Source organism: Anser anser, assembly GCF_964211835.1.
Source record: "Anser anser genome assembly, chromosome: 7".
NCBI lineage: Eukaryota > Metazoa > Chordata > Aves > Anseriformes > Anatidae > Anser > Anser anser.
Window position 1 is genome coordinate 23,922,731 of NC_139727.1, and position 27,509 is coordinate 23,950,239.

The 27,509-nt window shown below is 37.0% G+C and overlaps 1 long non-coding RNA gene across 1 annotated transcript in view; it reads left to right on the top strand.

The window, feature by feature from the left end:
- The window catches only part of LOC310902698, a 64,410-nt gene extending 43,240 nt beyond the window's left edge, over nt 1-21,170 (top strand). The window contains exon 3 of the long non-coding RNA XR_014586903.1: nt 14,835-21,170. This is a non-coding gene — a long non-coding RNA (uncharacterized lncRNA). The remainder of the gene's footprint in view (nt 1-14,834) is intronic.
- Nucleotides 21,171-27,509: the final 6,339 nt, after the last annotated feature.

Consider the following 27,509-nt stretch of genomic DNA (forward strand, 5'->3'; position numbering starts at 1 on the left):
CTGAGATCACGTTCTTTCAGGTGCAGATAGGTCTTAGAGTTCCCTGCTCTTCCTGTAACATCTCTTGATCTTTGTTCAAGATCTGTTCTGACCCCGTTTGCTGTGTGTGTATGTATGTATAGATATTATATATATATATATATATAAGCAGGATTATATATATATAGACACATGTAGGTCCTGTTCCTGAAAAGCTATTGGAGAATGTGGGAGACGGATTATTGAAAGAGCTTCTGTGAGGTTCCTAACTTTATATATATTTTTTTAATTAGAAAAGTGATTGTTAGGTTTTAGAAACTTTTTTTTTCTTTTGTTAACAAAGGCCTTTCTGTAGATTCTATATGGCTGGTTGGTTTGTTTTACACATCTATGTCAGAGAGCAATGGAAAAACCTTGCCACAGAATAAATAGTCAACTTATTTTAAATAACCTTGTAATAGCTGCCTTTGACACCTGCAGTAAATCCAAGGACAAAAAAATATTATCTGATGAAAACCTTTGTTTTCTGCCCTGTGTTGGGGATCTCAGCCCATAAGCAGAGGTCCATCAGGCTTGCAAACCTTAAAGAGAAAATGGTATAACAGTAAGCAGTAATTTCTTCTGTGTCACAGAATCCAGTTACGGATTTTAGATGACTTACAGCAGGCTGAGCGATGCACTAAAGTTAGAGCAGCTTATTGAAGTCACAATCTGCAACTAAGGAAGAATTAAATCTTTTAGATATTGTACAGAAAATCTTACTGGAACGTCTCTCTTGCAAGATGATCATTTTAGGACAGACATTTCTGTTATGAAATACATAAACATTTTACAAAAATGCAACTAGATCAACAATAGAAGATTTCAGCCTCTACTAGTACAGTTTTTTTCTCTTTGTTAGTTTATTTTATAGAATATCGATGACTTTAATAGTTCTGAAGAGGTTAACAGATCTTCATTATAAAACACAAGTGATATGGAGTTCTAGTCCAACCTTCTATTTTCAAAGATATGATGAAAGTTTTCTCTTCCTTTGAGAAGTTTCTAATAGAATTGTGTTCCAAATGATGAACTAAAACATAAATAGTTTTAGTGGATTGCAAATGATGATATTTAAATGAAGAATAGCTAGTCCAGGTATTGAATTTGCTAAAGATTATTCTGAAGTGAATAAACTTGGAAAGAAACCTAACACTCTTTCTGCTTGGCTGAACTGTTAAAATGTGTGCTATTCTATGCTCGTTCAGAGCTGTATTTGCAAATAACACAGTCAAATTTTGCTTTTTGTTTTTTAGACCGGGTTTACTTGAGTAAAATTAAATGCAGAATTTAGTTCACAAATTGTACTCATCGTTTGACTGAATTAAATTAATGATGCTGATTAGGAAAAACAGTATAGCAAGCTAATTAAAAGGAAACTAATGCTAGTTAAAAAAAATCTCTATTAAATACTTAATGAACAATTTTAATCAGGGTATAACGTCGTATGGATTCAGAGATCATGAGAGTAGTCTGCATTTTTCTTCCTTTTCTTTTGCACAGGACAGGTATAAATTGTTTCTTTTTCTTTCTTTTTTTTCTTCTGGAGCAGACTATACTTGACATTCTAGTTCATCACTTTTTTTTTTTTAATTTTAAAAGCCTTATTGTGTGAGTAGTATATTGTATTGTATTCAGCAGGTGTGAAAAATAGCTGGGCCTGAGTACTAGAAATGAGTTATTTTTCCTTGTGAAAAAGTCCTCTGGAACTTATTAGGTCTTTGTAATAATGTCTCAGAGTTGAGATGGAGACATTTCAGCAGCAAAGTGGATAGTTTTGGACTAACACTGCCACTTTTATGTTCATTCTTGAGACAAATGCTGCTTCTGAATACCTGTAATAATCCAGGATGAATGCGAGAAAGGATCTTACTCCTGCCCACAGATGTTGCACAGCTTTAAGCACATGAACAAGTAGTTCAGGCTGACTAAGACAAATGTGTGCACTTATAGATGAGGACAGTGCCTTTCCTAAATGAATCTGTTTAGCACCAGAGCTGCATTTGGAAACTGGTGAGGAGGAACTGAGCAACAGAAGTTCAAACAGTAAAAGCACAAAATGCAAAATTAGACTGTAAGGCTGTTAATGGTTTTGCTTTGCTCCAGATGAGACTTATTCTGTAATGATTGAAATTCTGTTTTTTCTTGTGACATAGTTGGCTTCTTGGGACTATTGTACCTTTGTGCTCCACATTGCTGAACAATTGCCGAACATTTACACTTCGACTGGTCACAAGACTGAATGAAGAAAGTCCCTAAGAGGGACGTTCAATCATTATTTAAACCAGACAGTGAAAGCTATTTTGCCTTTATAGTTGTCCTTACCAGCAGTTATTTCCTTTCACACTTTCAGTACTCGTTATTTCCTGCAATAAGCAGGGAGGAAACACATGTAACCCCCAACGTTAATAAGTAGAACACCGGCGACAAAATTTTCTATTTGGAAAAAATCACTGCAAGAACAAAATGGTAATTACTGCAGGCAATCCAGAAATACTTGGACTTGATGGGCATTCTGATTTGTGAGATAACTAATTTGTTAACCACATACAGTACAGCTACAGTAACACTCTAAAATTGTTTTGTCATCATAATTACACCTTATGCCAGCAATTCTAAGCAAAACTTGCTATTACCTTAATTGAGGAAAGAAATGAAGTGAAAAAATATCTGATCTAATGGCCCAAAAGCTACAGCAGGTGCACAGAAAACCAAGAATTAGGTCCCTGGAGCACACAGACATGAATTCCTGATCCTGGAACACTAATGGCAAAGGCTGGCAGTTACTCTGAAGGTGCATCAGGAATAGATGCACTTGACGCTTTTGCCTCTTTTTGTAACAGGTTTTAGACAGGATTGAGCTGTGTATCACGGTAGCTTTTACCAAGTAGGTGCCTTTGTACAGGGCTTGGGAGTAGTGCTGAGAGGTGCCTGTGCTTTCTTCTCCACCAGTGCAGGAATGAGAAGTTGTGAGGAGAAAAGTGTATTAAAAGAAAAATGATGAAGGCTGACAAATTGGCAAAATTTAGGCAAAAATTGAATTTTAGAATATTTTCAGCAACTTGAAATATAGGATGGTTCACTGGATAACATTTAAGACATAAGTCAAGAAGCTAGCAATAAATTGACAGGAGAGCTGTATTGTTCTTTCTGTTGTATGGTTAAAGATGACATTGCATGTCCTACGGCTGTGGAGTACCCAACACCTACTGTATTCATGCTCGGAACGTCTGTTTCTTTAGTAGAAAGTAACAAGCTTTCTTTTGATCCTTTCTTTTTAAGCATTTAGGCAATGCTACCAAGAACAAAATGCTTGTGCCAATGAGCTTTACCTGTGAGGAAGTGTGGGAGAAGGGCTGTGTCACAGCGTGCAGCGCTCTCAAAAAATGCTGCACAAAGAGTAAAATATGCTTGCGCTGCAAATGTGATGTAGGTCTGAAAACCATGTGAAAACAGTTTAGTTCTGTGACTGAAGGGATACATCCTCTCAGAGCCGTTGCAAAACTGTGTGAAAGAATTCAAAATGCGTATGCTCTGTGGGTTATCTCACAGAAGCAGAACTGGATTGTTCTTTCTGAAGTGTTTTCACGGGGGGTGGGTAGATTTTTTTTTTCAACTTAAACAACCCTGAACTACAGATCTTGTCTGTCACAGCTATATATTTTAAATTTATTATATCATTATTTACTATGAATTAAATGACTCTTTCATTGTTTCGAATCTTGCCTTGCGTGAAATTCACGTGACTGTATGTGAGCAGATTCAAGGCCTGGACAGCTTAAATGATTCAATATTTCACTGAATGGGAAATCCAATCATAACTTTGGGATTTATCTAGAGGCCCAAAAGAAAACAAAATTCCAAGAGACTATTAAAAAAAAAAGTGCATCTTGTCCTATAAGTGCTATCATAAAGTAATGAAGCCTTAAATGTGAAGTAAATCCTTGACTGGTAAATTATACGTGAATTAGTTCAAAATAAATTGCTCCAGTTTGTGAAAGTTGATTAAAATAATGTTCTAGTACAATAAACTAATTGATTCTGGAGCCAAATGTTAAGGTCTCGGGGGCTTCTAGACCCGTGTAGAAGCTAATGATCTCTAGATGTCTGTTTTGAAATACCTGGGTCACTTTTTTTCTCTTTATTTCCTTAGAAAATAAAAAATGGAAGTTCTCCTTAGAACAGTTATTTAATCTTTCATATTTGCATAGAACGATCCAGTTGTTTAAGAACATTTAATGATGCTATCTTGCAAAAAAAGCATAGACCTTTGATGGATGCTAATTCTCTTTAGGAAAAATCGGCCTTAATATCTTTAAAAATCTGGACCAAAATGCTTTGGCTAATTGCTAAAACTGAAGCAAGTATCCTGTAATCCTGAATAACAGTAGGTGGTACTGATTATTTCCTACCTTAAAATATCAACCTGTGAATGCTTAGTATGTTTATTTTCAAATGCCTTTAATGAGATTTCCATAACTGTCAAAAATAACAAATCCTAATAAACATTAGGTCTGGAAGCAAACATTATTTGGGGCACTAGAGCATACACCTTAGAGCTAGGTGTTAAGCAGTGACAGGTGCACAAGTTTAAAGTCTGCATAAAATATTGCATTAACAGACAATCTCCTTAGGAAAGGTTTTAGCCCTTAATTAGAACTGAAGTATAATAATCTGTCTGAGGCTTGATTACCTTTTATTCCTGCTTATCTGATTATTCTGGTATTACCTTCCTCTGTTTTTATCAGTTGGTGTCAATAAGCAATATAATCCGTCAGCGTTTGAAAAGACGATGGCGCGCACAAACAGAATCTGAATAGTCTGGGGCCTGGACTCCGCTGGGCACATGAGCTGTACCTCTGGTTCCCCAGTACCTGTGTTTCAAATACTCTCTATAAAAGTATTTTATACAGACACTTCTGAGAATATCTGATTTTTGGATAGTACAGCAGAAAGGGGATAACATGATAATTTAAAGACAGGACTTCAAATCTATGTTATGGTAAGCTGATATTCATAACGTTCGCTTATTGCTGGAGGAGAACAGCTGAGGTCATATTTCTGAGCTGAAGCCAGAAGTTCTTAATGTCAGTCCTGTCTCTGAGATGCTTGTTTTTAGGGAGTTTCATTAGTGTGATAGTGCTCTAGTGTCACTCCCCCTCTACATCTACCCCCTGAGGCCATGGTAGACCAAGGTAGGCTGGTGTTCAGGAGCAGCAAACAAACGTCCCCAGGGCCCAACTAAAAATACAAGAATTTCCAGTTTTTGCTTCTGAAACATTCGTGCAGTGATATACTGAAGCATCTTCTGCCTGGGAGACCATTAACTGCCGTCCTCAGTAACCACAGCATCTGGATTTACAAACGCTCATGCAGAAACATTTTTAAATATCTGTTTAAACAATACTATGGTTCTGCGTGTTACTTGCTTTAAAAAGATGATTTGTTGGCTGAGGTAGCATAGCAATGAGAATCTGGGGGTTTTCAAGGAACGTGTGGCACTTTAATTGCATGGACCAATGTTGCTGCCGTAGAGTTAATTATGAGCTCTGGCCGGCCACAGCCAAAACTCTGCCTTGCCTCCCCGTGTTACTGCTGCCAGACCTGCAGTGCTGGTAGGACTGCTTCTGTGTGGATGTTCATCTTACGGCTTGCGTATCCCTCTGCCTTACATGCTATCACCAGCTGCTAGGCATATTTATAGCAGGCTGATGCTAATATCTGGAGAACTGCTACATATGGTAATAATGTCCAGCACCAGCGGAGCAGAGCTGCATAGTTCTAGCTATTTGTTTGTCTGACTTAAATAAAAGCATGCTTGTGAATTCCTGTGACTAGATTGGCTTGAATAATGATTTGTATACTCTAAATATTCTTGCAGTTTTGTATACAAATCACAAAGCAGCTTCTGAAGACAGATGACAAAGCTGGCCAGCCCACCTGCTCACCCCAGGGCAGGATCAGCTGAGTCTAAACCACTTCTGACAGACATTTGTCCAAGCTGGTCTTAACAAAACTTCTAGGTAACCTTTTTCTGTATTTAACTAGAGCTACAGTTAAGAAATTCCACTTACACCTAACATAAGCTTTTCTCGTTGCCGTATACAATTGTTTTATTATTATTATTATTATTTCAAGCTGTCTGTAATTGCTATGCAGAACATTTAATTTGCTTTTTCTCTGTGGTAATATTTTGTGGAAGATAAAGCTTATCCCAGCATCTCATCTTGTCTTAGCCTCATTTAATAGGCATCGCTTGTGCAATTGTTTTTCATGGATCATGGGGTTAGCACCTCCGATCACTTTAGTGCTCTTCTGTTTTTGGTCCAAATCTTTCCCAGAACGTTGTGCTTGAAATCCAACAAGATGCTTCTGTTGAAGCCTTGCCAGGCACAGGCAGAAGGAAGATTGACTTTACATGACTTGCAGGGGACAAATTTGTCCCTCTATCCAAATACGTTGTTTGCTTTCTCCTTTGTCGTATTCAGTTTGTTTTCTGTAGAATTTCAGAACATATTTCACACACTGAATTGCTCAGCAACTAATCACTGTTTATTGTTTGACGTGTTTGCTATTCGTAATCTGCCAGCCATAGCATGGTTACCTAAATCACACTGTTGTTTTTTTCACTTTTTGCCTACCTCATTCAAATAGCTAGTTGATAATTTACAAGCATGGCAAATAAACTCCTATGCATTCATGTATGGTGGAACAATATCATGATTTCCTTTATGTTTTTTAAGCATGTTACTGGTGTTTCCATATTTTATCTAATTAAATTGACCAATTTTACTGTTTTTCTTTCGTTTTTATTAAAACAAACCGTGGTATACAACCAAGTACTAATATTGACCTCAGACAGTCAGTTGAGGTAACTTCGTTACTGACATGCTTCAATGGGAATTTTTGGTGCCCCTTGTAGCAGTAAAATAATTTAGTTTGTTCTGGAGATCAAAGCTTAGAATAGCATATTGCTGCAGTAGTGCAAAGTTCTGTGGTGTGCCTTGAAATTCCATTGTTTTTTAAATTCTTACTAAATGCTGAGAAGAGTAGGTGTTTTTGTTTTCTAAAAAGGTTCAAAATATTTTAAGCATTTAACTTATCCATATGCTGAGAGCTCTTTCAGGTCATAAAAATCTGCTTTGCTACAAGGCTGTTCTCCACAGCTACGAAAGCTCTGAAGTTTGAAAAATAATTATAAAAGTATTTTTTAATCTCTAAATGAAAAATCTATTTCTAATCATACTTTTGCTGCTAGAAAGACTTTGAAACCCTCAGTTTTATTATGCATATTTATAAGGCTTATTAAAAAAATCATAAATCATGGATAAAGCTCCCTTTAGAATAACTGGATGAGTGGATGAGATCTCCCACAGATGTTCAGTATGTTAATCTCTCTTCAACATTAGTTTTTCTGTAAGAGAAGAAAAGAACATCCACTAGGGATATTCTTTTGAATTAGATCATTTATGTTGGTCCTACATGTTATCTGGCTTGTATGTTCTCACAATGTTAGTGGTAAACTAACGAAGAATATGAAAGAAACTAGTCAAAGAATGCAGAAGCATAGGATACAGTATACTTTCTTCTCTCTAATGCTCTGGATCAGGTGTTTGTCTGTCTTCTCTCTCATTTATCTGTCTTTCTATTTATTTAACGTTCTAGAAGGACAGACCAGTAAGCTCATGTTTTACAAAGCAGCTGAAAACTGCTAACAGCAGACCCAAGAGGCTGCTTGCACTGGATGCCAATGTAATGAGCATCCTGACTGTGCCTGTCCTCTGTGCCTGTCAACTTACACTAGGCTCATTGCAGAGAGGCAGCAAAACTGGCATCCAAAAACCTGTTGTCCCTGTCTGCTAAGGTCTTTGCAGAGAAGAATGTGCTGAGATCTAGTGAAGTGAAATACTGATATTAGGGACTTACATTTTATTTATTTATTTATTTTGGCAAGACGTGTAGACCATGTGGCAATTTCATTGTTTTTAATGGATGTGGGTAGGCCATCAGCAGACTTGGAATGGTATAAACCTATTAAATTAATGATTAAATGAGTGTTGGTCTAGGATAGAGCATCTCAACCAGTATTACATTTTTTTGGAATGTTCATTTTAGAAAGTAGTCATGAATGCATGATAGCACTTTGAAAAACCTTCTAATGTTCCCTTTAACCAAGAAAGATAGGATTGCATTTTGAAAGTGAAGATATATATTTTAAATATATAAATTTATATTTTAACAAATTGATTAAATGCAATTGACTGATGGAATACGGTAGGCTACCTGGGTAGTATTTGAACTCGCAGTTATGTGTAGTTTTAATTATTTGATAAGGAATGTAATGAATTTATTTTCCTCTTTTGGATGACCAAAAATAAAATTTCCACATGCACTTATTCACACTTTTATGTACTTTATATGACTTAGTTTGGGCTTTTGCTTGTTTGCTTTCGTGATAACCACTAAACATATACAAATCCCAGGCAGGGATTCATTAACATGAATATCTCCTTTCCTCTCTGTACTGATAAAAGAAGGCCTGGTAAAGCTAAAGAGGAAAATTCTGTCTGCTGTGTCAGTGACATTTCTACTGAATGCATTGGCTTACTGCAAATTTAATACTTTAATGCTTCTAAGACATAGAAAATGGAGCACAAATTGAATATTCTGCATAAGTAGTTTAATTCGGGTGAATTTTTGAAGTTGTGGCATAGTAGTAACATGAAAATATATGCTGAAGTTTACCCCATTTTCACAGTTGCTTTTTAGTAGTTCTGTTTTAGATTGTTTGATATTTTCAAATGTTTTCCCTGTAGTCTTCCACTTGTGTGTAGTACATTATTAAAAGCCTGGTGTTTTGTATAAATTCTTCCTTATTAATAGCTTTCAGCATATTGGTCCAGGTTCTTCCATTCTGATATCAGTGGCACAAATCCCATTAATTAAACTGGGAAAAGAATATGCCCATTTAGAAAAATAAGAGCAAACATGCTACTTCTGAATGACTTGTTGCACAGATTTAAAAAATAAAATTACTTCCACGCCTAAAAATATATTGACATAACTCATGTATTCATCCACATGTATTAAGAACCAAATAGCCGGCACAGCTGGGGCAGTTCTTTTCCTTTTAGCTCATCTCGCACTCTCCCTTTTATCTCAGGGGATGAGTTGGCAGTGGTGGTGTGGGTGTTAGGATACTGTTTATGAAATAATTATCTGCTTTATTTATGCTAGTCCTGGGTTATACATTTTCATCTGGCCACATTAATGAGTCTGTTTATATGTATTTTTAAAAGATGATCAAAGTTGCTAGCAGCATTGGTTAGCCAAGTTTACACACTCTAAAGAAACAGTATAATAAACTGTTAAAACATTTGCCAGTAAATGTTTCCTCTTCTTTCTATGGAACATAAGTTTTTCCAGCTTTACAATATTAAGAATGCAGTATCTGCTTACTGAGGATGGAAGGTGCCCACAACAACGGCAACCCTCCGGTCCCTGCTCAGAAACCTTCCAGCTGGAGAGCTGCAACAGCAACAAAATGTCAAACGTGGCAAACACGTCTGTTAAGAGTGTTTAGGTGGCCTCTGGGGGTTGAACATTGAGCAGCAAAGAACAAATATCTCCATGCTGATACCTGCCATCTCAGGAGGAGTGGAGTACAATGTGCTTTTCCATGTGTGCCAGAGCTGGATGCAAAAGTTGCTGAAACCTTGAAACTTAGTAGCGTGTACTAACCCTGTGCCAGGTAACTTCTTAGCTGCTGATCAAAATACAGTGTTTAAAACATGATTTTTTTTCCTGGAGACTTGCCAAGGAATTCCCAGCTTTGCATTAAACCTATTGATAATTCCTAGTGAAAAGATTAAATATTTACCTCTTCTTTTTGAAATTTCAACTGCTAAATGAGAAAATAAAGCTTTTCATCTGCTGATGGTATTTGCTGATGTTGTCAGCTTGCAGAAACAGTCTTCTAGAATCAGAACAGATTTGATAAAAGCTTTAAATGAAATCTAAATTGACGTTAGTTGAAATTGAAGTTCTGTATGCACATACGCTTTTTGCCAGAGTCCATACTTCATCAATTTGCTAAAGCAATTTTATTTGTATTTATGAATATAGTCACGATGATGAACTTTCATGCAAATTAGTTTTGTTGGCTCTGAATAATATATTGCATTCACTCTATTGATTCGATAGTACTAGGCAAAAACATTCACCATCTATAATAAACACTTAGTACTTTTATCTCCCCATAACAAAGAGGTCACTGGTCTTTTGGTCTGACTGATGAGAATAATTCTATTTTCTCAGAAGTCCTGTTGAGCTCAGGGTATGTTTCTGTGTGGAATCAATGTGTAGTTGTGTAATATGTAATCATTATGTAGTTAAAAGTCATTTTAAGTTTCTTGGTGAACACACATTTATGAGCTTGGGAGTTAAAATCAGTGTATATGTCACTGTTATGAATGGCAAATGTACATATATTTTTAAGAGTACTGGTGGGGGAGTAAGCACAAAGATCAAACTACACCACTTCATCTCCATGTTACTGCATACGCAAGATTTCGTATTATGCAACAATCACTGTGAACGTCTCCCAGTGGTCTCATTCTCTTCCCCTCGTTTACCTATCCCATGTGGCAATGCTGTGTGTTATAAAGCTGCTTGGCCACAAAAGGGCTGCAGAGTTTTCTGGCAGTTACAAACTCGCCAAATGCAGTGAGCAACGACAGCTCCCAGGAGCTCTGCGCAGATCCGGCGCGCTGGCGGAGGGCAGCGGGGTCCTGCCCGTGGTGTGCTCCAGCTGGGAAACTGCCTCAGCTTCAGCTGCAGCATCTCCTCTGCGAAGTAATCTCAGAAATAGCAGTTCTCCATGTGCTTTGCAGTGCAGTGGTTCACGTGGTAGAAATGGCTGCCTTTTAGTAGGGCTTCCAAAAAATGCCCTACTAAAGCTTTAAGCAAGAGAGTGAGTTGTCACCTGGATGTGCTCTTGTTTCCACAGAAGACTGAACTCCACAGTTTGCTGGGGAGCATGTCTGCCAAAATTTAGTTCTCTCTGGTAATGTTATTCTCCTCTGCAATTAACGTCACAGTCAAATAATGTTAGTGTTAGTGGACAGAGTGGTGATTCCTGGTAGTTAGCAACAAAGGGGAGACAATCTGCTTCAAGGGCATTTTTCAGTGCTCTCCCAGCTAACTTCTTAAAATGCTGCTTCGGTTTGAAAACTGCTCAATGGCACTGCCAAGTGCTTTAGCAGAGGGTTTCCAGAAACCTAGTTTATCTGTCAGGTTGTGCCTGGGTGGGTCAGAACTGGTCTGTGTTCCCAGGAGAGCATGCTGAATTGTGTCAAGTACAAGCGAGACATCAAACTATTTCATGCGACCACTGAGCATACCTTGCCTGCCATCCATTTCAGAGTCATGCTATTAGATATTTGTTTTACACCACTTTAAACACTCCTCTGCAAAAAGAAGGTAAGAATATGTGCCACATCCTAAGGAGGCTGGAAAATTCAAAGAACTGTGTATTTGACTTTAAAAAATTTTTTGGCATACGGGAGAGAGCCTTTCAGTTTTTTTCTACCTCAGTCAGTCCCTGGGGGAAGGAAACTTCAATATGCTCAAAATTTTCCAGTTTTTCTTTGCAATATCATTTCATAGCTGGTCAGCTTATTTCCAGTTGTCTTTGATCATATTCGGTTTTGAGACATTTCTATTAGCTTTATTATGTAATATCCATAATATTTTATTTCAAACATCGGTTATTTAACTGGAGCAATTGGGAGGCTCATTTAGAATGTTTTCCTTAACACTTTGACTGCCTGAGTAAAATCAAACCAGTGCAATAAATTGATCTGTTCCTGATGGAAAAAGGAGTTTTCTTTTCAGCCCAAATTCAATAAATAAGCCAGTTTGTGTGAGCTGTGTTGCTGTCATACCAGTGCTTTATCTGAGTAGTGCCCGAACAGAGGCTAGGCGTTCCTGCAAGCTGCTGGTTTGTGGGTGGGGAAAGGAAATATTAACACTGACAAAATTGGAAGGGGGGGGGGGAGGGGGTATGGAGGGGGTTGTAATCCATTTTCTGGATCAAAATAACAGATTGTAATACCTTTGACAGGTGTGGAAGATTCACTTAAATAGAATCTGCATTGTGAAAGCTTTCAGAATTAGGTCACTCAATTTATATAATCAAGCACTCAGAAAAGCTATGCTGTTCTTAGGTTTTTGTTTATTGCTCACTGTGGTGATACTGTTATATCTGCAACAGTGATACGAGTTTCGCTGGCATGGCAATGCATAGACCATTAGCCACAAAGGCTAGAGGAAGCTTCATTAGGCTGAAGAACCTGCAGGATGTATGTACCCTTGCACGTGAATGGCTGCAGAGGTTTTGTTCAATGTGTTGTGCCTTCCACTGAGGCTGTTCCAGGACTGGGATTTTCCCTGTGTTTGGATGCGCTACAGCAAGAGATGTGAGGTGCTTCTGGAGAAGTCTTTGCACTGGTGTCTGCATCTTGCTTGCCAGTCGCACAGCCTGTCCTGAGTGCTCCCTTCCTAGGATTTCTGATAAAGTAGAAGTATTTAGATCTAAGATAAGATTGATGACAAAAAAAAAAAAAAGGAGGAAAAAAAGGGAAAAAAGGAAACCACCATATAAAAGAAGAAAAAAGAAAACAAAGGAAGTCCTGGAGATTAACTGTATGGTCAAATAGGTGTTTGGTTATCTGAGTGGCTCCTATGACATGTATACATCTTGTGCTGCTCTCAGACTCCATTTTGTAATCTTGATAATCAGGAAAACATTAGTATGTGAGAAGGTCAACATGGGGGCAGTCCAAGGTTCCACACAGCCCCGCGTCTCGTGTCTAAGTGCAGCCAGCAGCAGTGCATAGGGCAGGACAAGAACAGAGTGATACTCAAACATGTACTACACCATCTCTCTGCAATACATTATTCACAAAGTCCAGGTGTCTGTAACACCAGATCTTCTGTGAAACAGAGCTTCACTGTAGTGTTATCCATCTTTGGAGTAGGAGACATGTAAACGCTAATGTATTTATCCTTAAATGTCCCGTGTCCCCTCAAGGTCGCATATGAGACGCGTTGCAGATTCAGAAATAATACACAAATTGGACCAGTCCCTATTAGCAAAACAGCTATTTTGCTCACTTTCCTTGCCTAATAATTATTTTATCCCTTTGTACATCTTGTGTATGTTACTAAGGCGCAAGGTTCTGTTTCATAAAGCAAGTAAGTCAAAAGAACCGTGTTAAATAGACACTGTAAACTTGAATTTTTAAAACTAATTACAAATAGTTCTACATCTACCACAAACAGTGGCTCGTTCATATTTCAGCATAAGAGAATATTTTTTCTGTACAAAAATAACTGAACCCTTCAGCACTGGTAAATCTTTCCACTAAATTTTAGTTAGTTTTAAGATCAACTAATCTGTCTGAAGAACTGCGGCTGTACAATACAAGGCCATTTCTTTTCTCTTCACGAAGTTGTTTCTGCCTTATTTCAGGCTAAATGAAAACAGCTGCATATCTCATAAATTATGCATTCAAAGAGCACTCTGACATTATACTCTTCAAAACACAGTTAATTTTAATCTTTCTCATGCAATTTTTATGACAAAAAAGATTGATGGTGCTTTGTTTCCTCCTCTTTTCACTGTAATTTTGACAGTGAGATATCAGAGTATATTGAATTAAGTAGTCTTTTAGGCATTTGATTTTAAGGTAGGTTATACCTTAGTACAGGCTATGACCGGAGAAGATGTAGCCCATCTATTTCATATCCAATATCTCACCAAGCAAATCCAAAATATGTGACTTAAATGGAAAAGAAGTGTGGGGAAGGACTTCAGACAGTTGTGTTATTTCTTCTTTTTTATTTCTTCAATGGGAGGTCTCTGGATATCCGTCCATTATTGCAATCCAGTTACTTAGGTAGTGACAGCTTACTTTGGACATTTCTTTGGTGATATTCATAAAGCCTTTCTCATTTGGAAGTGTGCTGATTATCTCCAGAGCAGAGGTAACTCACTCAGTCCCAGAGCGTTTAGAGGTTGAGGCATGTGATGGGAAGTGTGTGTCCAAAAGCCACCACAGCAGCAAATCCTCAGCGTTCAAGTGACATTCTTGAATAGTAATACACCCAGTGGAAAAATGCTTCAAAACAGCTATTGTGAACAAATTATTCTGATTTCTCACTTTCCTAAATGCGGTTCTTATTATACCAATATGCCAGGAACAATTTGTTCAAGTTCCTTGATAGATAGTGCATATTCTTGCCGCTTTACCTGAATTTGAGAGTAGCACGGGCAAAAGTTTTCTGTTGTAATTAGTAACCTTATAGCTTTGCAGATCTGTGGCTAGGAAATGGAGATCCTGTTCTCCATGTTTTTACGTGTGTGTGCTATATTGTGAATAACTTATTCTAGGTTTGTTGCTTGATTTTTCTTGACTACTTTTGCTATATGAAACACTGTATTATTCCAGAAGGTCAGAGAAGGCACAGTATAGGTTTTGTGGACCTTTCATTGCTAATTGCTCTTTCCCTTAGGTGACATGGAATGAGTAATAAGAAACAAAACATTTGGATTCTCTGTTACATTATTTTTTCCTTTTTAAAATGTAATACTGGTAGGTTTGCTGTTCCCAAATGATTTTAAAATATTCTGACAAATGACAAAAACCTAATCCTCTCTAAAATTCTTTCCAAGCCATACAAGTGGTTACATAAGCTTTGGGGATGTATATGTGCCAAAAACTACTTATCCCCCTATTATTTATGTATTTCAGGTCAGTATCACAGATTTTGTTCTGCCTGTGCCTGCAGGATTGGGATTTGGTTGTCCTGGTGCCAGGCACAGACTGTGTAGCTGGCAAAACACTGGTGATGTCTGCGCTGCTCAGAAGTTTTGACCTCACTCTGAATCCAAATATTTGCTAGTGTCATGATCTGAGAAACTTTCCTGGAATTCGAGAACATTCGCGCTCAAACCTGCAAATCAAATGAGAAAACAAATGAGTTGTGAAGGGTACTGTTAAAGCAGCAATATGCAAGAGAGAGAATACTACGTAGTAGTCAGCTAACAATAACAATAATTACAGTATTTTGCCTGAGGAAGCCTCTGATGAACCAAGCAGAGGTGGTAAAATGATCCACTGGTCAAGGATCACGATTACTCTTCAGTGACTACCTGTCTCTTCAGGTCAAACTTCTACCTTTACATAAGACATGTATGGAACAAGGACCCAAACCTAAATCTCGTACCTCGGATGAGTGTGAAAACTGCTAGATTATGATCTATTCTGGGAAAAGTTGTTAAGCTCCTATCTGAACATATTAACCTAGAGATTAAAAGTATTTCTGGTTCAAACAGTTATGTGTTGTTTGATAAAGTTTTGAATTTGGTCAAGTATGGTTTAAAAAAGCCTAAAAAATGTTATAGGATTTCAGGTCTGAGCCATCTCACAGAGAGAGCACACTTCTTGCAGACTTGAGATTCTGTTCAGTTATGTCCAGGAACAGGGGAAGTGGCTGCTGAAATTTCATGCTAATAAGGGAAAGCGTTTCATCCTGTTTGTTTCCTTTTGAAAAAGAAACATCTTGTTTGCACTACTTTGCAGCTTAAAGAATACAATTCCTTACTTTCAGAAACAGCAGCTGACTGTCACAGTAGGGATTGACAGAGCCTAAAACCTTGTAATTTCCTTCACGTTGGCTCACAGTGGAGCCCTAAGAAGACTCGCAACTGGGTGACTCGTACATGACTGCTGTCTGTAGCTGTCTGCTGGGAAAATCAACTGGAATGGTTGCTTTAAGCAGCTGTACCACAATTACAGAGGGAGTGAAAAACTGAGATAGGAGATGCTCTGCACTCTTTGAAAGATGCACAGGGTATGTCTCCAGCTCTTGATATCCTGCAGATTTTCCTTAGGTGCAAGAGTTGCCAAGCACTAGAAAAGCACGTAGTACCTTTGGACAATGACAGCCATCTGGCGAGCCTGAATGGACTAAAGGGACTCAGAAGTTTTTGTTCCTGAAAGGACTGAACAAAAGTAGCTTGCTTCCAGATCTACTGTTGGTAGTGGTGCTGCTGTGGGTTTGGTCTTGAGTTGCTATGCTTTTAAAAAACCCTGTATGAAGTTGAACTTTAAAAATGTATTGGTGATTTGTATACTTCTGGAAACACACATACTGCCTCAAGTAGAATGCTTTACTTTTGAAATTGCTATCTGGAGACACTATCTGGAGGTATATTGGATGAAGAATTGACTTCCAAGTATCCTGTGCTATTAATGATGCTTTTGCTCAAAAGGAATTATTTTTGTCTAAAGAAAAAGAGTTGGTTATTGTATGTCATGTGCAGATAAAAATAAAATAAAATAAAAAGATGCTGTAAAGAATTGACACCTAAAGAATTACAGTTAGCGGTAGATTGTTGATTGCAAGTGAGATTTTGAAGTCGTAAGACAGTTGTAGCCTCAATTGAGCTGTACTGGTTCTGTGTGATTAGGTATCATACGGCATGGGGTGCAGCCAGGAAGAGAAAAGTTCATCTAGGTTCAGGAAAATGGTTTTAATTATACTACCTTAACTACTTTAATTATACTACCTTAATGGTCCTTTGCTGTGCATTGGCAATTGTTGTATCGGATCACAAAATACTAGTAAAATAATGTGACTTCTAAAAGTTTTTGTTAGGGTATCTTATGAAACCAGTTAAACTGTAAGCAAGCTGTTGGTTTTAATTGAAAAAGAAAATCTTTCTCCTTTGTTGTGACTGGGATTTATATACAAAATCATTCTATACTACTGGATCAGGAGGAACACCTTGGAAGATGTTTTTGTAGTTTAGAGTCCTTTGCTGAAGACACAATAAAGATAATGAAATGCCTGGTTATCAGGCCTGAGAGGGACAGCTGGATCACACATTGCTTTGTTTGTGGAGCATTTTAGCAAATAATGCTTTTAGTTGTAGCAGACTTTCATTTCTTTTGATCTTTGTTGCAACATTTCCTAGGAAATGTACTTTAGTATGCAATGTCCTATTCAAATGACACTGCACAGCGTTTCAGTAGTTATACTAAACATTAAAAAGTGCTTTCAGTTGACTGAACTAAATTTATTATAGTGCTGTTGTGGCCCTGTTTGCAGAGTTTCCAAGTTCACCTGTACAGTATCTGTTAAAAGTCTCACATGTTTGCGTAAAATCCACGTATTATTTTTGCGTTGTGTAAAGCTGAATTTGCAAGCTCTGCAGAATGATGAGCACTGAGTTTTTAAAGCTAGCCACTGTAACTCAAGCTGGAATGCCCAATATTTTCCGAAGAGTTGTAGTTCTAATCAGTGTTGGCAATATGTTACTACATGCCATGGCCTTCAGGCACTGCACCCTATTCTGCAAATAGCTTCCTAAAATCTTGCAGTGCACCAACATGTGATTAGGCAGTATGGTGGAAGCAGCAGTAGAGATGTGGTAATGTATCATGCTGCTGTGTAGGCACAACCTAGGCTGTGTTGCTTATCAGCACATAGTTCTGTATTTTTAAATGGTTGCTGACATTTGGGTTGGTGTGGATACAATCAGCTTGTTTGGGTCTAAAACCCATTCTTCCCTAACAGACCTCTCTACAAGGCTCTTGGACTTGTTGAATGCTTGAGTTAATAGGAATCTGCCCTGATTCTCAGAATATTTGAAAAATAGCTCTGGGAAGAGTTTGGAGACACATTTTTTAATTATCCCAACATCTGCTATTTCTATTAATTTTTGAAACAGTGCTAACACATGGTGATTTTGCTCTGAAAAATGAGACGTTATCTTCATCGTGAGGCTTATGCAAGAGATGGAGAGTGTCCGCTCAGCTGGAAGGACAGCAGAAATGATGGAATTAATAATATTTCCTTGCTGCCACCTACTAAAATGAATTTTCAAGCTGAATAACATTCATTTTGAAATTTGTGTACTACTCTAACATATTCTTTCATCAAGGAGCTTACTGTGTTTTTGGGGCAAATTTCTTTCCTCACTGGATACTAATTGCTGCTTTGTGTAGTGCAGATAAGTGATCCAAGGCCATCCATGTCTGGGAGAAACCAAATCTCTATTTTAGCTAGTAAAACCATGGGCTTACCATTAGAGGAAATGTATCTTGGACAAGACAATTCCTGTGTCATGTGTGAGGCAAGGGCAAACAAGCTTATGTTGTTTTGCTCTCTGACATGACTCTGAATACAGTTATAAGCAATATCATGGCTTTTTCTGAGTGATAAGCAAAACTAGAGCAAGAAGGGTTTAACAGTGAGCTGAACTTGCTTGGAGCAGAAAATGTATTTACTGTACACCACTCTCATAGTAATCCCACTTTTCTCACTCTGTGAGGGATTGAGTGTTTTGCATTGCAAATCCATTCCTTTTGCAGCTAGCTCTTTCACCAGAACATTTTTTCTTTATTCTCTTGTTATGAATTCTGATAAAGTGCTATTATCTGAGTCATTTGAAGATTGGTTTTCTAGCTATTTTTACTTTCCATTTCAGCTTCTTCAAGCTGGGAACTAAAATCAGAAAGTCTGTGCTGATTTATGCTAGCAACAGATCCAAACTCCCCTGGGTGAAACCAGTACTAGTACTGCTAAAACTCCCTGATTCCTCTCTCTTCTAATCATCTCCATAACATTTCCTATCCACAAGGACAGTAATGCTGATTTACACCCATCATTACTGACGTTTATTTTAGATGAAAAAGAACCTAAACATCTGTAAGTCTGAAGGCATAGTGTTTCCTCCTATTTGTAAGAGCCTTCAGTTTTCATCCTCTCTCAGTTAGCAGTGAGGCAGGCTGCATGTTGGGCAGGAAGCAGAAAACAGCAAATCGTACAGCCTTTGCTTCCATTTCCATTTTTCTACTGATGCTACTTTCTTTACTTCTGCCTATTCTCCCCGTCATTCCTTCCTTTTAAACATGTTTGCAAAACCTTTTTAAATACCCTCAGGATACCATCTAGAAAAAGCAGATATATCCCTCAGGATGTCACCTAGAGAGATGTACAGATTGGTTCATTCTATTTCCACTTAAAGCCAGGAGAAAGCCCCCAGAATTAGTTAGAAGTAAGAAACAGTTTTCCAGGTGATGTGCAACCTCTTTTTTTTTTTTTTCTTTTTAATGTTGTACATATTATAATAGCACAGAAGAAATTGAACTGTGTATGAAGCTTTCTGGGAAAATGAAATTTTTAAACAGCAGTGCTATGTATCAGTCAAGATTTTACTTGATTGTCCTGCTTGTTTGCAGTTCAAACTAAAAGAAATGTAATTTGCTTTTAATTTTCTCTATTATATATAGGGAAAGCCACTCATATAGAGTGGGAAAATAGCCAATTAAGAGGTCTCAAGATGAGAATTATCATCACCTCTTTTTTAAGAGAAGTTGTCTTCACTCTTTTAGATCTTTTAGTGATGTTAAATTGGATTCATAATTACAATAATGGAAGTAGTCATTTTGTAATATTTTTAGCATTTTTTTAATTGTAATTTTGCAAGCTGGTCCTGTGTCTTAAAAACAAGGTAGTTTCTTGGTATTTGATATTGCATATCCACAGGCAGAATAGGTATTTCAGATGTAAGGTGACTGACACGGTGCAGTGGAGACATGGTGGACAATGTGCATTTTGAGTAGGATTTTTAAAGACATTTGTAACAGCTGTCTGAATCTAAATGATTCCCCTTCTTATGCCTAGTATAATCTGTAGTGGTTCTCTATTACTCAGAATTTCTTAGAGAAATTCATCTAGCAAATTACTTTCCTGATGCAGCTGCAGTTTGGGTTGTGTGGATAACTGGCGTTTTGTTTTGTTTGCAAAACTAGTTCATTTAAGACAGTCCATGAAATTTTTACCAGGAAGCTGAACATCGGGTGGAGAACACTATTTACAAATTCAGCAAGTAAATATTCTCTCTCTGATTACTGTTGATCAGTTTTTGTATCAAGTTCGATATCCCCTGGTACCATGAGTGGAAAACAAGAGCCCATAACTATAGTGGACAGGGTGCTGTGTATACCCTGAACCTTGGTTCAAATTCACTTCTTGTTTTTTGCTCTTGTTAGTGTCTGATGAACAATAATGGTGATTGCTTTTGTTGTTTGTTATTATCAGACACAATTCTTTCTTATTGTTTTTATTTTTTTTCCCTGCTTTGTCTTGAAAATAACCTTTTACTTGAAAATTTTAAATAGCTTTCCAAAAAGAGCAGAATTATTCACAATACCCTTATACAAACTTGATCTGGAAGAGAGAAATTTCAAGAGAATGTAACTTGATGTTAGTCACAAGGTCAGTAAGTTTTACCAGATAACGTGCTACTGGAGATTATGGTGCTCACCGGAACATTTACGCTGAGAACAAAGAGCAAGGTTTTACCTGAACACCTTCTGCCCATTTCATTGCCAGTTCTGCCTTATGGTTTATTAAGGTTGTGCTGTCAAGAACAACATATTTCAGTCTTTTTTGGGTACAGAATTCCTTTCTTCTTTCAGTTCTTACCTTTGCCCAAATTCACAGTGCAGCCATTGAATATGGCTATGAGTTAATTGAATATAAGCTATGAGTTCTCACTTTTAAGATATGGTGAGGAATCCTAACTTATTTCCTACTTTCTCTGGTGTGTTTTTTAGTCGCACAGAATTTAATACATTTGCAATTCATCTTGTTTCGTTAAATACAACCACAATTCTAAACTTTTTGTCTAAAACACTTCAGGACACTGGAAACCTCTTTGGAGTTTTTAGCAGTGAAACTGAGGTCCTTCTTTGGTTTGGGTTTCAGGAGCAGCCTCTCCTTCTGAGCAGAAAACAAGTTCTCTCTCCCTGTTTTTTATCAAAATCCAGGTGATGGAATTTTTCATTGTAAAGCTCTGTACCAGATGGTCACAGATTTTTTTTGGTCTAATCTTATTTTTCAGATGGGATTAGAAACTGAGGGTGGTATGTGGAAGATTGATTTTTTGTTGTTGTTGAAAAAGAAAATTCTATCAGAAATTATTTCAGTTATATTGTGCAGCTTCTTTTTGTTGTTGTTATTGATGATCTATCAATAAAATGCAGAAGAAATTACTTCAAAGCACTTATCAAAATAATTTTTCTTTCTTGCAGTTCTTTAAAACTCACTTTTCATTAAGGGATTTTTAAATAAGAAGTTCAGAGTAAAATGACTTTGCATTCTGACGCATGACTTATCACAAAATGTGGATTACATTGATATTCTTATCAGTATCTCCATACAGTACAGGAGGAAACTGTCTAGGGAGAGCTAGTTAGGAAACACACTGCTATTCTTAGAACTGGCACATGATAATGTAATATAGTGGAATAGAAAATTATCATACATATTTATAATATTTAAAAATTATCAGCAATCGCTAACTAGTTCTGATCGAAACATTTAGTCTTCCAGATCTACTTGTGCTGTAATGAAATGCTTTGACACTTGATTTCTCCACTACAGTCTGTAAAGTAATGTGGAAAAACTAATGCAAACTTAATTTCCAGAAGCAGTCTAATTGTGGCAACAGAGCTCTTCAGTGCAGGCTCTTTCTCCACTTACAAAGTTTTTATTTCAACATGAACCCAAGCTGTGGACTACTGGGACAGGGCTGCCTGTAGACTACATTAAATTTCAGTCATAAATTTTCTAAATCAGTAGAAACATTCTATTTTCATTCTAGAAATATGATGATTTTGCATTACTGGGCTCCCAGAAAAGTTAAGAAGAGGTGGGAAGAAGTTTCTCAATAGTCCTATCTCTTCTCTAGACTGTGCAATTTGATTCACATTATACCGTGTCGCTGAAAATCTCCGTTGTCTTCATTTGGTGATACTTGCTGAGCTGGCCAAGAGGTTGCATGTCATATTTCATGTGTAGGAGTAACAGCAGACAGCTATCCATCACGTACATGTGGTGTGGTTTTCCATGCTGCTGCCATTAAGCTTGTTCAGCAGTTTCCAAAGGTAACTGGAGACAGATTTCATTTCCCATACAAGGCTAGAAAAAGAAGCTGCTTAAGCTGCAGCAGGGAAATTAAAGCTTACTTGCAAAAATCTCTGTTTTAGGGGAAGAAAAAATATTAAGGGTTTAACATAATTAAACTCTCTGAAGAGAAGCTTGGCATAAATATCTACATAAATATCTAGACTGAAGGCATAGATACAATGCTAAGAACCGACTCCTTTCTGGAGCCAGTTGAGAAGGGAATATTTGGGAATGATTTGGCCAGGGCCAAAGCCCTGGTATTTTTTCAGCCTTTTCTCAGCTGAAATGATCAAGGACAGCTCTAAAAACGGTACTGCTGCTGCTGTGTTGCGGAACGTGAGACTCATACCCACAGGCTTCTTAGAGCGTTCTGCTCTTGAACACTTAAACCAAAAGGCTGTATAAGATGTATATAGATGTTACACTTGCATCAGAGTTCAGATGCTATGTAGAAAATAGTGAAAACAAAAAATATAAAACACTTGAAGGTGACAGTCTGTATGTTCCTGACAATTTCACTGGTTCTAAGTACAGTTGTTTTAGAAAGCATTGTTGCGGACCTGTGTGAGGAACCCTGAAATGAGTTATTCTACTTATATGGATTTGTTCTGGTGTCTCCTGGAGAAATCTTCAGGTAAAACATGAGGAAAAAAAAATGTGAGGAAATGGACAATAGAAATTAGAGACCTAGGTCAAGGTAGTTGACCCATGGAATAAAATAATTAAGCAGTAAGTAAAATGGTTAGATCAGCTTTTCAGAGCTCATTACTTGGCTGAAGACATTTGAGCGCTCTAAAAATCCTCCCAGTTACTGCTTATCTGGTCTTTAGGCAGATAGTTAGTCAAGTCAGTGCTTTTTCCTTGCATCTTTCTAAGAGAAATGTCATGTAAGTCAGCACAAGTAAAGTGGAAAATAAGATGGGAGAAGTTTTAAATAAAATTTGTTCAGAATAAGTTGTGACTGAGAACAGCTCCTTACAAGCAACCCTAGCATGACACATCCTATTCAAGACCTTATTCAAGACAACATTTTAGTGATAGTTTTGTTTTAAGGTGGGTAATGAGAAGCATCAATTTATTGTTTCATGCATAACTTCAGAAGTACGTGCTTGTTATAACAGCCTTTAGTAAAAAGTTCAATAGTGTTGTCTGGCTTATATGTGATCCATTTTGAAAAGCGGTGAGAAAACAAACTACCTTTTGTTATCCATAAATTCCTTCTGTTGTAAAAACCTCGCTGTATCTGCTCAGCAGTGTTCCATCAGCCTTGCACCTTAGTATCCGTAACACTCAAATTCATCCCTAATAAAGTAATTGTTCCCCACTGAATTTGCAGTCTGAACTAATACTGGTGTATACTTTTAGCACACTTTAAAGATACATGCATGATAGAATGATCTGTTTTTAATTAATCCCTCTGACATTTTTGGTATCATAATTAATATTTTAGAAACCTACAGAGGCCTTCAGTACTGCCTAGAATAGCAAAAATTGTCTCATTCAATAGAAAAAAAAGCATAAGAATGCTCACAGAAGAGCTTCTTCTATGACAACATAAAACAGGAATATTTACCTACAAATAAGCTGTGACTGTTTCCAGAAAGAAAATAACCTGTGCTATCTATAGATGGTTTTAGTCTCCGCTTTTTTTCTGGTTTCTGGCTAGTTACAGAACAGCAGAAATGCAGAGTATTCTGGCACAATGGATATTTTTTGCTACCTCCATTTTAGCTGGTACAAAACATTACTGAATTGAATGTGTGACTACAGTACAAGTGGGGAGTAGAAATATCTGCAAACAGAAATGGAGCAACAAGCCTAGATTACTAGGCAGGATTTGTGTTGCTGGTCAGTGACTATAAAATAGAGCAAAATTGGCAAATGTTACAAAGTTCATTTATTTACTTTTTTGATGCTTAGTCTCTTCTTGAGTGATTAGTAAATGATTGATGTCTACACACTGTTCATTCAGTAAGGTTCATAAGATCCAGATACATCAGAGCTCCTTCTGAAGTCTTGCACAAAGATTTATGGAGAAAACAGAAATGGCAAGAAAGGAGTTTTATATCACTTGGATTTTTTTTCAGTCCATTAATTTTGAAACCGCTTTTTGAAAACAAAGTTTGACCTCCGAAAGGAGCCTTCACAGCTCATCATGAAGAGCCAGCCAGCAGGATGACAGAGGAAAGGAACACGGCAGGAGCTCGCTGGGTGCTTACTGCTCTGCATGTCATGGTCTCTTTGAGCTTTGTTCAGCTGCTAATTATTGCAAAATCGAGGAGATATTTCTACTCAGGTCCAATGCTCAGCTTAGCAAATAGCACAGTCATGGCACTGATGTGTCTCAAAATATCTTCTGTTAAAATGGAGGCTCTTAATTTTCTCATTGAATTAAGCTACCTTTCTGCTGCTGTAATAACCATTTCCATAGAAGAGCAGCCAAGAAGTTCAAATTTAACCTCACTTTAATGATGGAGACTTCAGCATAGCTTTGCTGCATAACCTTACTTTAATACAGTGTTTCTGCAGACTTTAACCTTTGCTGCAGTGCTAGATTTTTGCCAGGCAGCACTCTAAACTTCTTAGAAAGGCACAGACATAAATGGAGCATGGAAATATTGAAACGAGCCAGAGAAACAATTATTAAGGGTTATTGGACAGGATGCTCAGCCAACTTAAGAGAGTTTTCCTGATCTGTGTTTACCAGTGATTCAGAGTCTGCTTACATTACTTCTGCTGTTGTGATTTGAAATTGCCAAATTAAGTGAAATTTGACCTGGAACAACTTTCAGTTGTGCTGACACAGGCCTTCATTTATCTAGCTGAATAACTAAATATGATTAATCTTGCAGGTGAGGCATTTTTGTGTCATTCAATCTGTTTTACATTTTGTCCTATTTCACCTCTTATCTTGTAATTTGTTTTCTTTAATTCTCTTGGCTTATGATCCTTCTCTCTCCTACATGTCTAGTTTGTTCTCCGACCTGTATTTGTTGTTCAACTATCCAAACATACCTGAAGAATTCAGGTTAATGGAACAGTAAAAATAATTTTCAGAAATAGTCTCTTCTTACAATTTGTTGTTTGGAACTGACTGAGAAATCATAATTAAATAGAAGCATTTCAAATATGCTACTGTTAGAGCTGTTTGCAAAAGATTACACCACATTCGGGCTTCCTGTTGCTTATAACAACACTGGTCTGATTTTTGCTTCCATGTTCTATTTTTAACTGTGGGTTTGATAAGACTGATTTTATCACTTTCTCCTTTCCTTTGGTATGGCTGCTCTCCAGATGATGCACTCTACTTGCCATGTTACAATTCAGTTAATTTTCTACTTTTATTTCCAGTCTTTTCAGGTCAAATTACTTTATTCAGTGATTTCTGTGCCATTAAATTTTATTAAATTCCTGGGTTCTCCTCACATATACTCAACACTTCCCAGCTATTAAAGTAAAACCTCATTAGAACCCTTCCCTGATGATTATGAATATTAAGGTAAGTTACTTATGTTTATAACTATTATTTGCCTGATTATTTTTGATCTATTAGTATGCATTTCCAAAGCAAAGCTTATTTTAGGGATAAGATTTCATAGAATTATTCAGGTTGGAATATTCTTTTCAATATGTCCCAGGAAAAATACGTACAGTAGCTGGGAACTGTTGGTGTAAGATTAGAAGATCTGCCCAGTAGCATTTTAAGTCGCATTTGTGCTGCCTGCACTCTCAGTGATGAGAGGGAATTGCCCAGTATCTAACTTCTTGAAAAAGAGAATCATAACAGCACTTTCATATTCTGCAAGGCAACAAAAAACATTCTGTTAGCTCTCCACCTTTACGCCTAATGCTTTAGGGCCATACCTTCCTCCTCTGCAGCTTTTCAAATAGTATCAAAGGGACGGGGACACAATAGTTCCTGTTCTATCAAGTGCTTGACTGGAATTTAGATTTACCTTCTTCATCTCCCCTTCCCCGTGCCTCCCCTGGTTCTCTCTGAAAAAGAAATTGTGTTGTTTAAAGGATTTGTTTTTAGAAAACTGAGTTGATGTTTACATCATCTTACTGTTTCAGCTTCTCTGAATACTCCATCAAGTATCTTATGGGAACAAAGCTAGATTTAACTGGTATATAATTTTTTAAGCTGGTACTTCTTAAATTTCCTTGTCTTCAAGCAAGTACCTGCTACTTTCCTGCTACGTTCCCATTTTATTGTGATTAAAAAAAATAAAAATGTTTTAACACTAGTCTTGTAAATCAATTCCTTTGATATGCTAAACGTGTTCTCCAGTCTTGGCTGCTTGCATAAACTGGTGTTTAGCATTCCCTTTTTTTATCATTTTTCTTTGATTTCCTGTCTTCACTGTTTCATTTATGATCCTTTATAAAGGTATTATACCAAAAGTTTTAATAATTTGGTATTGTTAACATGTTCATTATCAACTTCTTTATTATCAGAAATACTTTCCACATCTTTTTTTCCCTGACTTCTTTAGAATGTCTTTTTACATCACTTAATCCTATTTCATGAAGTTTTCCATGCCTTCCTGGTACAGACCTATTCTACTACTAAATATATTTTCTTATCTATAAAACCCTGACAGTATTCAACTAAAACTTTCCTGATGCAAATTTAATCCCCCAGGTGATATGGTTCAGATATTTTTTGACTCCAGAATTTATGCAGTATAATTCATACAACTGTATCTGCATTAATAAACATATTCTTCTAAAAAAAATTGATTTTTAGTGATGTACATTATAGTGAGAAACACCAGAAGTACTTTCAAATCTGAAAGCTCAGTGGTACTAATCTTTTCTTTCATTTCAGTTTACAGATAAAACACCACCGAGCAAAACTGAAAAGAATTAAAAAAAAAAAAAAAAAAAAGCTCCTTCCCCTATTTTCTTTGTGTGGCTGTTGATGGCATCTCTGACATCATTATTATGTATGTTAATAGCAAAATGGCTGATTTGTTTCATGTCTAAAAATACCACTTTATGCAGTACATATGTCAAACTATCACTCTGAAAGGAAATTTCTTGTTATGACGGTCAATGTTTTCGTTCCTGATTTAATAAAGCTATCCAAAAGAGCACTTATTCTGCTCTTCTCTTACGGGAATAAGATTCGTCAGAAGATCTATGGCTGAACAATGTTTCATACTGAAATTGGTGGAAACAATCCCATTAAAGTTAAGGGGTAAAACTGTTTCTCAGCTATCTTCAAAATAACATATTAACAAAAATGATTTTTTTTTTTTAGTTTGTTCTTTAGTTCCCAGTCAGATTAATTCTGATCTTACAACAAAGCTGTGCTGATCCCTCCGAGGCTTGTATTTTCCAAGAATACTTTTTACTGAAAAAGCAAGGCCCCACTTCAGGCATGTCACTATTTTATTAGGTTTAGCTCCAAGCTCTTCAGAGAAAGGAGTTAGTTCAGA